Source organism: Pongo pygmaeus, chromosome 21 (assembly GCF_028885625.2).
Source record: "Pongo pygmaeus isolate AG05252 chromosome 21, NHGRI_mPonPyg2-v2.0_pri, whole genome shotgun sequence".
In the NCBI taxonomy this organism is placed as follows: domain Eukaryota; kingdom Metazoa; phylum Chordata; class Mammalia; order Primates; family Hominidae; genus Pongo; species Pongo pygmaeus.
The window spans coordinates 56,249,718-56,262,646 of record NC_072394.2 but is presented as its reverse complement, the minus strand read 5'-3'; the positions used below and the strand labels follow the sequence as shown (position 1 = coordinate 56,262,646).

At 42.9% G+C, this 12,929-nt stretch overlaps 1 long non-coding RNA gene across 3 annotated transcripts in view; it reads right to left on the bottom strand.

Moving 5' to 3' along the window:
• The window catches only part of LOC129021652 (uncharacterized), a 31,329-nt gene that overhangs the window by 13,101 nt on the left and 5,299 nt on the right, over window positions 1-12,929 (bottom strand). Inside the window, exons 2-4 of one of the 3 annotated variants that reach the window (XR_008496104.1) lie at window positions 12,216-12,298; window positions 10,153-10,263; window positions 8,052-8,212 (exon numbers count right to left, since the gene is read on the bottom strand). This is a non-coding gene — a long non-coding RNA (uncharacterized LOC129021652). The remainder of the gene's footprint in view (window positions 1-8,051; window positions 8,213-10,152; window positions 10,264-12,215; window positions 12,299-12,929) is intronic. The other 2 variants (XR_008496105.1, XR_008496106.1) reach the window with 2 other exon arrangements.

The window sequence follows — 12,929 nt, the reverse complement described above, 5'->3', positions numbered from 1 at the left end:
AAGTGCTGGGATTACAGGTGTGAGTCACTTCACCTGGCCTGGTTTGATCAGTATGAGTCTATTATGCTCAGTAAGAATTTCAAAGTTCACGGAACTTTTCCATACAGTAAAATCATTTACACTTTTCTCTTGGGATTTACACGGAGTTCACTTTAAAATGACAGACTTCGGTTCTTCTCATCATACACAGAATAGAAAGCTTAATTAAATTTATGCTGGTCATAGCTTTTGCCTGTGTCCTTCAGTGTTTAGAAACTGTATAATAAAGACAATTTTTAATGAACAATATAAGTTCTGTGTACTTCAATTTCAATTGTATCTCAAAGATCATTTTTCTTTCTCTTGTTAAAATTGCACTGCAATATTCTATATAGTGTGTGCCACATTAAAAAATATGTGTGTGTGTGTATGTATAAAAACTGAGCCTTTAGGCCAGGCGCGGTGGCTCATGCCTGTAATCTTAGCATTTTGGGAGGCCAAGGTGGGTGGATCACGAGATCAGGAGTTCAAGACCAGCCTGGCCAAGATGGTGAAACCCAGTCTCTACTAAAAATAAAACAATTAGCCGGGCACGGTGGCAGGTGCCTGTAATCCCAGCTATTCGGGAGGCTGAGGCCAGAGAATCACTTGAACCCAGGGGGTGGAGGTTGAAGTGAGCCAAGATCGCCCCACTGCACTCCAGCCTGGGCGATAGAGTGAGACTTCGTCTCAAAAAAAAAAAAAAGCCTTTAATTTTTTTTTTTTTTTTTTTTTTTTACTTTCTCTTTTGAAGGAGGAAGAGATAAATCATAAGGACAGAACTGATATTAAAGATTTGGTGGGAAAAAGGAAGCCTCCAGGGAATGTTATGAAGAGCCCATGTGGGTAAAACTTATTTGTACTTTCTATTTCATCATGAATGATTATTCAGATTCAGAATGAGAGCATTAAAGAACTGTGAATTCTCCATGAAAAATGACAGTTTTTTCTACTTGTGGTTTAGTTTATTGATATTCAATCTTGTTTCATAAAAAAGGATGTTTACCATATTAAACATGTTTAAAGATGGAAAACTATTTCTTACATATTGAGTACAAGAAATATTTATATATACATATAAATATATAGTAAGACATATTTAAAATATGTAAAGATGAAACAAAACCTTTATTTGTAGATAGCTGAGTAACTAGAAAATATAATTGGCCAGGCATGGTGGCTCACGCCTGAAATCCCAGCACTTTGAGAGGCGGAGGCAGGTGGATCACCTGAGGTCAGGAGTTTGAGACCAGCCTGACCAATATGATGAAACCCTGTGTCTACTAAAAATGCAAAAATTAGCCGGATGTGGTGGCAGGCACCTGTAATTCCAGCTACTTTTCTTTATTTTTTTTTTTTGAGACGGAATCTCACTCTGTCGCCAGGCTGGAGTGCAGTGGCGCGATCTCAGCTCACTGCAACCTCTGCCCTCCGAGTTCAAGCGATTCTTCTGCCTCAGCCTTCCAAGTAACTGGGATTACAGGTGCCTGCCACTGCACCCGGCTAATTTTTTGTATTTTTAGTAAAGACGGGGTTTCACCTTCTTGGCCAGGCTGGTCTTGAACTCCTGACCTCGTGATCCACCCGCCTCGGCCTCCCAAAGTGCTGGGATTACAGGTGTGAGCCACCGCACCCGGCCAATCCCAGCTACTTATGAGGCTGAGACAGGAGAATCGCTTGAACCCAGGAGGCGGAGGTTGCAGTGAGCTGAGATCGTGCCATTGTACTCCAGCCTGGGCAACAAGAGCGAAACTCCATCTCAAAAAAAAAAGAAGAAGAAAATGTAATTAAGCCAAATACATATTCTCCCAAGCATTATGATTAAACCTAATTTTCTGTTTGTTTTGTTGTGCTTGGTTTTTTGTTAGTTTATAGTTTGCTTATTCATTGCTGTTTTTTAAGATAGTAACTGTGAGTCCTTCAGCTGGTGAATAAAATCCCCCAAGTTTTAACATTTTACAATTGAATTATATAAACATTGAAAATTGGGTTGAAATAAATCTAGTTGTTCAAGAGTGTATGTTGTATTTTCTAGCTGACCTGACCTGGCTAGGGAACCACTGCATGTTTGTGTTGTAAGAACAGTGTTGGCTCATAGATTTTTAAGGAAGTATAAATGGGCAAAAATAAAAGTGTTGGCCTTGATCAGTGTCACACACCTCTTTTTCAATGGATTCCAACTTTCTGTTCAGTCTCAATCTGTAATGAGACTCTGACTTTCACCTATACTCGTGAGATTAGAAAAAAATTCTGCCTCTGGGACAGAGGTCAGAGAGCTAATCCCAGCCACGGAAACTTCATTGAAGGTTTGCAGGCTGCATGAATACCTCCGGGCGGCAAAGAAAAATAGGTCAGGGCATGGTGCTTAGCTGTGTGATCTCGGCAGGTTAGTTTACATTTCTGTTCCTCAGTCTCTTCCTCAGTAAAATCGGGATCCTAATAGCACGTATACCATAAGGCTGTAGGAAGGATTAACTGAGTTAATACATGTAAAACTCTTGGGAGAGTGCTTGGGACATGGTGAGGGCTTAAGAAAAATATCTGCCATTATTAGGACGTGAGTTGCTGATAACTTTTCCCCCTCCCCAAAATGGCTACTGCTCTGTAAATAAGAGATAAGAAAACTCCGCTGGAGAGGGAGGGATTTGTAACCCTTCTCCCTGTCGGGGGAGAAAATCACTTACTAAAGAACAAAGTTTTCTTTTATATATCTTGAAAATGAAAACGTTCACAAAAGACAAGTATTCTGCCAGTAAAAATGCCAGTTAGGGAGAGAAAACGCTGACTCCTCCCAGTTCACAGCACGAGGAGGAGGGCAGAGCCAAGGGGACTTTTAGCTGAGTAATAGGCAGTATCCCTCGTGAACGCCACCCTCTGTCCTTCTCCCCAGGATTGGAAACCTCCGTAACAGACTGTTCAAGGTCTCCTAGGTATTTTACAAAAATCGTTTGAGAAAGACTTCCCGGGATCATCAATTTTTAACCAGTGCTTACCAGGCGTATTCTAAATTAGTGAGACCTAAACCCTGCCTAAGGGTTTGTCACGGAGCTCCTGTGATATTTTTTCCTACTGGTGTTAGTAATAACCACCCATTGTGTGAATTACACCATGTGAATTACACAAAAATAATAAGATTTTTAAAAAATAATTTTTCCCTAAATGTTAGAAAACCCCACCCTATATCATTGTTTAAAAAAAAACTGAAAAATACACACATATTCAAAGGGAATTAAAAAATCACTGGTGATCATTAGTAACATCTTAGTGGATGAGAAAGGTTTTTCTTTTTTTTTTTTTTTTTTAAGTTCCTCAAATGTGTTGCAGAATTTGGGATTTTTTTGGTGCGGGGGACGAGTATTGGGATAAAATACTACCAGAATAAATTCAAGGAGAAAAAGAGGAAGCCATTTTACACTAATACCAGACTCTAGACCACTTCCTTCTCAAATAGGCACATCCCCTGTTGTGAAAACAGACCAGGAGCTTCAAGGTAGGGAGTGGAAATAGACTTGAATATTCCTTGTGAATTCTAGGAGCTAAAAGCTCAGGTTTAATGCAAAACCAAAGGACATATAAGTTCACAGAGTCCTGGTATACAGAAGGGAACATTCAGATCCAGTTTGTAAGGGGCAAGCTCAGCACTCTTGCCAGGGGCCCTGGATTTAAGCATGGACTTTGCAATGTACTAATTTTGTGACCTTCGGAAGGTCATGGTCTCTCTGAGCCACCGTTTTCTAATCTGTGAAATGGGACATTCAACTTCCCCTCTGTACCTTGCAGTGACATTTTAAGATCATGTATCTGTAAAATCCTTTTAACAGAACAATGCAAACATAAGGTATTACGTTAAGGAGGCACAATTCCAAGCTTTTCTGTATTGTTTGGATCAAAACATTGTTTCCTTGTCTACATTATTTATCTACATGGACTTACAGTTGTTTGTGAAGATGAAATAAGCAGCTTCCACTGACGGCCTAACCAGAAGCTTCAGTGGTTTGACTCTTAGTGAATTTGCCTCAATTTATGTTTTTTAAAAAGTACCTAGAAATACTGTCTCACCAGGAAAGAAACAGAATGAAGCTGTCCCTAGGTTAAAACCACCTCACTCACAGTTTACTCCTGAAACAAACATTTGTTGACTATGTTTTTGACATGGTTTACTGGCCTAAGCTCACAAACTTTCCATAAATGCAACAAGAAGTCAGTATTTCCTAGCCAAACACATTCTCATCTGTATCCCATCTCTGGCCAAATTCCGTAGGGATCTGGCTGTAAATAAGTAATGCCTCCTAGGAACACGGTCCTGCCTATCTGCGGGCCCACGCCCTTTTGCTGTTCCACTTGAAACTTGGAGGCAGGCCAGGGATATGGCTAAATAATTACTGAGCCAGAACCAGTTAATCACAGGCCCTCCAGAGGTGGGGACCAGGCCCCTGTGCTCTGCATCCTGCGGGGGCAATAGAGGCACTTCAGAATTTACCATCCTGGTAGGACCTAAGCCTTCGGGGCATTACGAGTCTGTTAAATTACTCCAGTCTTGAGCTAATTTGGTGCAGGTTCCCTGGATTTAGGCCCCAGTGAGTAGTTGGCTTTTCTGTTTTTGGCACAGGTAAGAAAGGAGGAGGGGAAAAAAATGGTGTAAGCAAGTTTCGAAATCTTAGATCATTTCATGAATGACTCAGTGTTTCCTTCTGGAAAAGTGCAAATAATTGGCTTTCATTAATAACTTAGCTTTGAAAAAAATTCCTAAATAGTGAGCAGCCTTTCATGCTATCTGAACACTGCCATCCTCCAATCTTCAATTTTATAGCTTCCAGAGGAATTTCATTCACTTGATAACGTGTGCTTGTTGAAAAATAAACTGTCACCTACTTCCTCCTTGAGGCTTCCTGTTCTTTCTGAGAAAAGCATTGAGATTGTCTTTCTTTTTCTCTCTCTTTTGTTTTCCTATTTAAAAATATTCAGCCAGGCGCGGTGGCTCATGCCTATAATCCCGGCACTTTGAGAGGCTGAGGCAGGCAGATCACTTGAGGTCAGGAGTTCGAGACCAGCCTGGCCAACATGGTGAAACCCGTCTCTACCAAAAATACAAAAAATTAGCTGGGTGTGGTGGCACATGCCTATAATCCCAGCTACTCAGGAGACTGAGGCAGAAGAATTGCTTGAAACCAGGAGGCGGAGGTTGCAGTGAGCTGGGATCCTGCCACTGAACTCCAGCCAGGGCGACAGAGCGAGACTCCATCTCAAAAAAAAATAAAAATTCAGGCCAGGCGCAGTGGCTCACAGCCTGTATTCCCAGCACTTTGGGAGGCCGAGACTGGCAGATCACTTGAGGTCAGGAGTTCGAGACCAGCCTGGCCCTCATGGTGAAACCCTGTCTCTAATAAAAATACAAAAATTAGCGAAGCGTGGTGGTGGGCACCTGTAGTCCCAGCTACTCCGGGAGGCAAGGGAATCGCTTGAATTCGGGAGGTCGAGGTTTCAGTGAGCCGAGATTGCGCCATTGCTCTCCAAAAATAAAATAAAAAATAATAAAATAGGCCGGGCGTGGTGGCTCACGCCTGTAATCCCAGCACTTTGGGAGGCCTTGGCGGGTGGATCACAAGGTCAGCAGTTCAAGACCAGTCTGGCCAACATGGTGAAACCCCATCTCTACTAAAAATACAAAAATTAGCTGGGTGTGGTGGTGCACACCTGTAATCCCAGCTACTCAGGAGGCTGAAGCAGGAGAATCGCTAGAACCCAGGAGGTGGAGGTTGTGGCGAGCCGAAATCGTGCCACTGCACTCCAGTCTGGGCAACAAAGCAAGACTCCGTCTCAAATTAAAAAAATTAAATTAAATTAAAAAAATAAAAATAGTAAACATATAGTTATTATTCTTTGAAAACTAATTATATGCAGCACAAAAGGAAATAGCCTATTCATAGAATGAGAATGTTATACTATATATTTCTTTAGTTAGAAATACATACATAAATATATTTCAAATATCTTTAATTCATTTGAGCACATTTCAGTTTTAGAATTTTTTTTAAAAAGACCTCTATTTGTCCGTCTCTCTCTTTCTCTGCACATAAACAACCCCTAAGTTTTCATACAGAAGACATCCATTCTTTCAGCATTGGTATGGTCGAATCTAGCTTCGGAGCTATAAACTCTGAAGATGTCTCAAATGACTCATTAATGGAATAAAGTGTTTCTCATGTTAAAGATATGCAAATGGACTTAATCAAGTGAAGGGAGACTCTGTAATTCAGTAAATAAAGCTGAGAATGTTACTGTGGTCGCCCTGAACTCTATTTGCATACAAACTTACCTTGTTTCTAAAGCAGAAGGGAAAAAAAAGAGGAGGAAGAGAAAAAATCGCAACGTTCACCACACGTTGTTCTCAAAATAAAAATCTCATAAGGTGAAACAGTTAACAAAGCAAAAACTGCTTAGTATGGATGAATCCAAAATACATTGAAATTATTTTCTAGAATGTAGACAGCAAGCATAGGACCTGCCTCAGGTCCTCTTATGGAGAAAATTGCACAATCAAACTTTTTGCCATTCATGTCTGTTGTGTTAGGTCAGGACTGATTATTTATTTATTTATTTATTTATTTTTTGAGATGGAGTCTGGCTCTGTCGCCCAGGCTGGAGTGCAATGGCGCGATCTCGGCTCACTGCAAGCTCTGCCTCCTGGGTTCATGCCATTTTCCTGTCTCAGCCTCCCGAGTAGCTGGGACTACAGGTGCCTGCCACTATGCCCGGCTAATTTTTTTATTTTTAGTATAGACGGGGTTTCACCGTGTTAGCCAGGATGGTCTCAATCTCCTGACCTCGTGATCCACCTGCCTCAGCCTCCCAAATTGCTGGGATTACAGGCGTGAGCCCCCGTGCCCGGCCTATTTATTTAGTTATTTATTTATTTTGAGATGGAGTCTCCCTCTGTCACCCAGGCTGGAGTGCAGTGGCGCGATCTCGGCTCACTGCAACCTCTGCCTCCCGGATTCAAGTGGTTCTTCTGCCTCCACCTCCTGAGTAGCTGGGATTACAGGCGTGCGGCACAACACCCTGCCAATTTCTTGTGTGTCTTTAGTAGAGATGGGGTTTTGCCACGTTGGCCGGTCTGGTCTCGAACTCCTGACCTCAAGTGACCTGCCCCCGCCTCAGTTGGCCAAAGTGCTGGGACTACAGGTGTGAGCCACCATGACCAGCCAGGCCAGAACTGATTCTGTTACTACTCTGGCTTCAGGAGTCAGCCCTGCTTGGGTTGTTGGGCTAATCACAGCATGGGTCCCTGGCTATTTCCTCAAACCAGACATACAGTTGGATTAAAACAGAATAGAGGGCCAGGCACAGTGGCTCAACGCCTTTAATCCCAGCACTTTGGGAGGCTGAGAGGTGGATCACTTGAGGTCAGGAGTTCGAGACCAACCTGGCCAACATGGCGAAGCCCCGTCTCTACTAAAAATACAAAAATTAGTTGAGCTTGGTGGTGGGCGCCTGTAATCCCAGCTACTCAGGAGATTGAGGCAGGAGAACCGCTTGAATCCGGGAGGCAGAGGTGGTAGTGAGCCGAGATTGCACCATTGCACTCCAGCCTGGGCGACAAGGGCAAGATTCCATCTCAAAAAAAAAAAAAAAAAAAAAAGAAATAGAATAGAGATAGACAAAGAGAGGCACCCCATGTTAGATTCTCATGCTGGATATCAAATTACCAATCTTGCAACGTTTAATACCAGGAATGAAAACCAGAATCACTGTTATTTTCTTTGAAGGAAAGCTCAAATTGTGCATCATTTTTACATTTGTGTGAATACACACGATCTATTTTATGTTCTGGAAGAAAACTTGCTCCAGTGCAATGGCTCATTCATGTAAGGTGGAAATATTTCAAGGAAATAGTAGGATGAGGAAAGTTCACACCTACTCAGGGAGAGAATGGATTTAAATAAATACTTCAGAACAGATCTAAATTAATCACGTGATTGGTCAAGTATGAGGAAAGGCCACCTGCAGCCTGGTTTAATTCCAGTGAGATATACCTGGGCTATTTTGGAAGATGATGCCGCTGAAGAAAGCCTTGCCTTGCACACGCAATAGCATCTCACGCTTTAGCTGGCAGCAAATCCTACTTAAGCCACCTCCCGGTAGCTGATTCGCCATCCTCGAGGTCCCACATGCCTAGGGAATGAGTGAAAAAGCCCTAGAATATAAACCACAAATAGTGTAAAGATTTATTTATTTATTTTTATTTTATTTTTTTGAGACAGAGTCTCGCTCTGTTGCCCAGACTGGAGTGCAGTAGTGTGATCTCAGCTCACTGCGACCTCTGCCTCCCGGGTTCAAGAAATTCTCCTGCCTCAGCCTCCTAAGTAGCTGGACTACAGGCATCTGCCACCATGCCGGGCTAATTTTTTGTATTTTTAGTAAAGACGGGGTTTCCCCATGTTAGCCGGGTTGGTCTCAATCTCCTGACCTCGTGATCTGCCCGCCTCAGCCTCCCAAAGTGCTGGGATTACAGGCGTGAGCCACCATGCCGGGCCTAAAGATTTATTTTATTTGGTTAGGCCATCTAGTACTGGGAGTGTTGTCAAGGCTTTTCTGAGAATCTACTCAAGGGCAAAATAGAGGTGTCTTATGATTAGTTACTGTGTCCTTCACCCCACCCCTGCCCTAACCCTGAAAAAATTGATTCTAAAATAAAAAACAAGAGAAGAGCCGGGCGCAGTGGCTCACGCCTGTAATCCCAGCACTTTGGGAGGCCGAGGAGGGCGGATCACGAGGTCAGCAAATCGAGACTATCCTGGCTAATATGGTGAAACCCCATCTCTACTAAAAAAGTACAAAACATTAGCCGGGCGTGGTGGCGGGCAACTATAGTCCCAGCTACTCGGGAGGCTGAGGCAGGAGAATGGCATGAACCCGGGAGGAGGAGCTTGCAGTGAGTGGAGATCGCGCCACTGCAATCCAGCCTGGGCGGCAGAGCAAGACTCTGTCTCAAAAAAAAAAAAAAAAAAAAATCGACGTATGTATCTTTTATGAAGTTAAAACATAATTCTGTTATCAAAAGGTACACAGAGAAAAGTCAGTCTCTCCCCAACAAATGTGGTTCCCCTGACTCTCGAGTCCTCTTCTCCTTGCAGGGTCATCCCTAGGACCAGGATAAAGATTATTTAATTATTTATTTATGAGACAGAGTTTCGCTCTTGTCGCCCAGGCTGGAGTGCATTGGCGTGATCTCAGCTTACTGCAACCTCTGCCTCCCAGGTTCAAGCGATTCTCCTGCCTCAGCCTCCTGAGCAGCTGGAATTACAGGCACCAGCCACCACATTCGGCTAATTTCTTTTGGTATTTTTAGTAGAGACCGGGTTTCACGATTTGGCCAGGCTGATCTTGAACTCCTCACCTCAAGTGATCCACCCGCCTTGGCCTCCCAAAGTGCTGGGATCACAGGCATGAGCCACCGCGCCCAGCCCGTTTACTTATTTTTATTTGTATAAAAATGCAAAGATGGCCGGGCGCGGTGGCTCAAGCCTGTAATCCCAGCACTTTGCAGGCTGAGGTGGGTGAATCACCTGAGGTCAGGAGTTCGAGACCAGCCTGACCAAATGGCGAAACCCCATCTCTACTAAAAATACAAAATTTAGCCGGACTTGATGGCGCGTGCTAGTATTCCCAGCTACTCGGGAGGCTGAGACAGGAGAATCGCTTGAACCTGGGAGGTGGAGGTTGCAGTGAGCCGAGATTTTGCCACTGCACTCCAACCTGGGTGACAGAGCGAGACTCCATCAAAAAAAAAAAAAGCCAAGAATAGCTGGGCGTGGTGGCATGAGCTTTCAGTCTCAGCCATGATCCTGACATTGTACTCCACCCTGGGGGACAGTGCAAAGCAAGACCCTGACTCAAAAAAAAAAAAAAAAAAAGCTTTACATTATTATTACTATCAATCATTAGAGAGAGAGTCTTGCTCTGTTGCCCAGGCTGGAGTGCAGCGGCGTGATCATGGCTCATTGCAGCCTCTAACTCTCAGTCTCAGGTGATCCTCCTAACTCAGTCTCCCAGGTAGCTGGGACTACAGGCACATGCCACCACACCCGGATAATGTTTCGTAGTTTTAGTAGAGACATGGTTCTGCCATGTTACCCAGTCTGGTCTTGAAATCCTGGGCTCTAGTCATCCTTCAGCCTTGGCCTCCCGGTGTGCTGGGATTCCAGGTGTGAGCCATCATGCCTGGTCTTATATTATTTTTGACACCTAAGAGAAATGATCATTGTAAAGTATCAGATAAAGAGTAGGGTTCAATTAAGTACTATGCCATTTTAATTTTTTTATTAATACATAAGAGTTGTACATATTTTGAAGATACATATGGCCATTTTTTTTTCCTTTTTATCATCCAGCCCAAAATGTCACTTATGGCCATTTTTTTTTTTAAAGCTGCAAGAAGGCAGCAAAATTGGAGCAGTGGTTATTTCTGCATGTTATGTGTTGGGTTTATGGGTGCAATTTTGAAATTTTCTATAATGATATGTAGGGCTTGATTTTTTTTTGCGACAGGGTGTTGCTCTGCTGCCCGAGCTGGCTTGCAGTGGCACAGTCATGGCTCATTGCAACCTCCAAATCCTGGCCTCGAGCAATCCTCCTGCCTCAGCCTTCCAAAGCGCTGGGATTACAGATGCCCAGCCAAGTAAGGCTTTCTAATCATAAAAATAAAAAAGTATTCTTTAAGAATTATACATTGCGGTCGGGCACAGTGGCTCATGCCTGTAATCCCAGCACTTTGGGAGGCTGAGGCAGGCAGATCACCTGAGGTCAGGAGTTCGAGACCAGCCTGGCCAACATAGTGAAACCCCATCTCTACTAAAAATACAAAAATTATCTGGGCGTAGTGGCAGGTGCCTGTAATCCCAGCTACTTCGTAGGCTGAGGCAGGAGAATTGCTTGACTCCAGGAGGCAGAGGTTGCAGTGAGTTGAGATCATGCCATTGCACTCCAGCCTGGCCAATAGAGTGAGACTCCGTCTCAAAAAAAAAAAAAAAAAAAAAAAAAGGCCAGGCGTGGTGGCTCACCCCTGTAATCCCAGCACTTTGGGAGGCTGAGGCAGGTGGATCACGAGGTCAGGATATTGAGACCATCCTGGCTAACATGGTGAAACCCCGTCTCTACTAAAAAATACAAAAAAAATTAGCTGGACATGGTGGCGGGCACCTATAGTCCCAGCTACTCAGGAGGCTGAGGCAGGAGAATGGCCTGAACCCAGGAGGTGAAGCTTGCAGTGAGCCGAGATCGCGCCACTGCACTCCAGCCAGGGCGACAGAGCAAAGACTCCTTCTCAAAACAAACAAACAAACAAAAAAGAATTATACATTGCATGACCAGAACAACAACAAAAAAAGAATTGGCCAGGCATGGTGGCTTACGCCTGTAATCCCAGCACTTTGGGAGGCCCAGGCGGGCGGATCACAAGGTCAGGAGTTTAAGACCAGCCTGGCCAAGATGGTGAAACCCCATTTCTACTAAAAATACAAAAATTATCCGGTGTGGTGGTGGGTGCCTGTAATCCCAGCTACTCAGGAGGCTGAGGCAAAGAATTGCTTAAACCCAGGAGGTGGAGGTTGCAGTGAGCCAAGATTGTGCCACTGCACTCCAGCCTGGGTGACAGAGTGAGACTCCATCTCAAAAAAAAAAAAAAAAAAAAAAAATACATTGCATATTAGAGTGTGTCCTCTAATCTTTCCTAAGTGACCCTGTAAAATGTGAGGACTCTTGTATTTGAAATATGGCAGATACGCAGACCTAATAGCAGTGTTCTTCTAGTTTACTGTAAAGTTAACCTGAATCATTCTGATTCATTTACAGTGGCTTCTACTATATGCTATTTATGTTTGTTCAACACACATGTGTAGTTGAACCATAGATACCATTTGAGCACCTATTCTCACATTTGGAAGATGGTACCTTTTATTTTATTTGCTTTTTCTTTAATTTCTTTATTTTTTTCCATTTTTTTGTTTTTTTCTTTTTCTTTTTTTTTGATGAAGACGGTCCTTTTTAACACTGTGCTGGACGTTCCATATAAGATCAATAAATACTAATTAAATTTGAGGATTGAGGATAGGATTAGCTTTTCAAAGGGTGGATCTTGAAACTTATAATAAGTCTGAGAATGGATTATAGATACTCCACCCTAATAATGCTATAAATACCTCTGGTGGTGGTTTCTAGGCTTGAACAGCTTAATGATTCATTTTACTTGCAATGGTCTTTTTCAGTTGTGTGCCTGTGTGTGCTTTAAAAAGGACAAAAATAAGTTTGGAGGAAAAAAAAATTTAATTGCTTTCAAATGTTCCAATAAATTCAAACCCATATACTCTTGCTCAAGAATTTCCTTGCTAGGTTATTACATACTTTGCCAAATCTCTCTAACTTTCTCCTATTTTCTTAATCTTAGGAACTATGGAAGATTTTAAGTGTTGCTGGCTGGTCAGAAAATGTAAATGTTTTCAAACAACTTAAACATTTAAATGTCATAAGAGAGATTTAAAAAAAATCAGATATCCACTCCTGAAAACATCTACAGGTTTAAGAATCAGCAAAAACCATCTTAGGCCCCCGAAGAGAAAGAGTATATATATTTTTCACATTCTTATTTAAATAACCATCTGTTATCTGCAAATGTAGTTCCTACTGAGAACATCCCAATAAAAGGCCGGTCTGTGACTAAGGAAATACTCCAACTAACGATCCACTGATAGGCAAAGAAATATCAACAAGGCCAGGAGGCCTCATCGGTTGCTACCTAACAGACCTGGTAACAGCAGCAGTACCAGCTAGATGGCAAAGGAGCAGTGGTTGTGCCCAAACCATTACAAGTTTGCTAGGATTATTTCAGTCCATCTAGCAACTCACTCCAGGTGGGC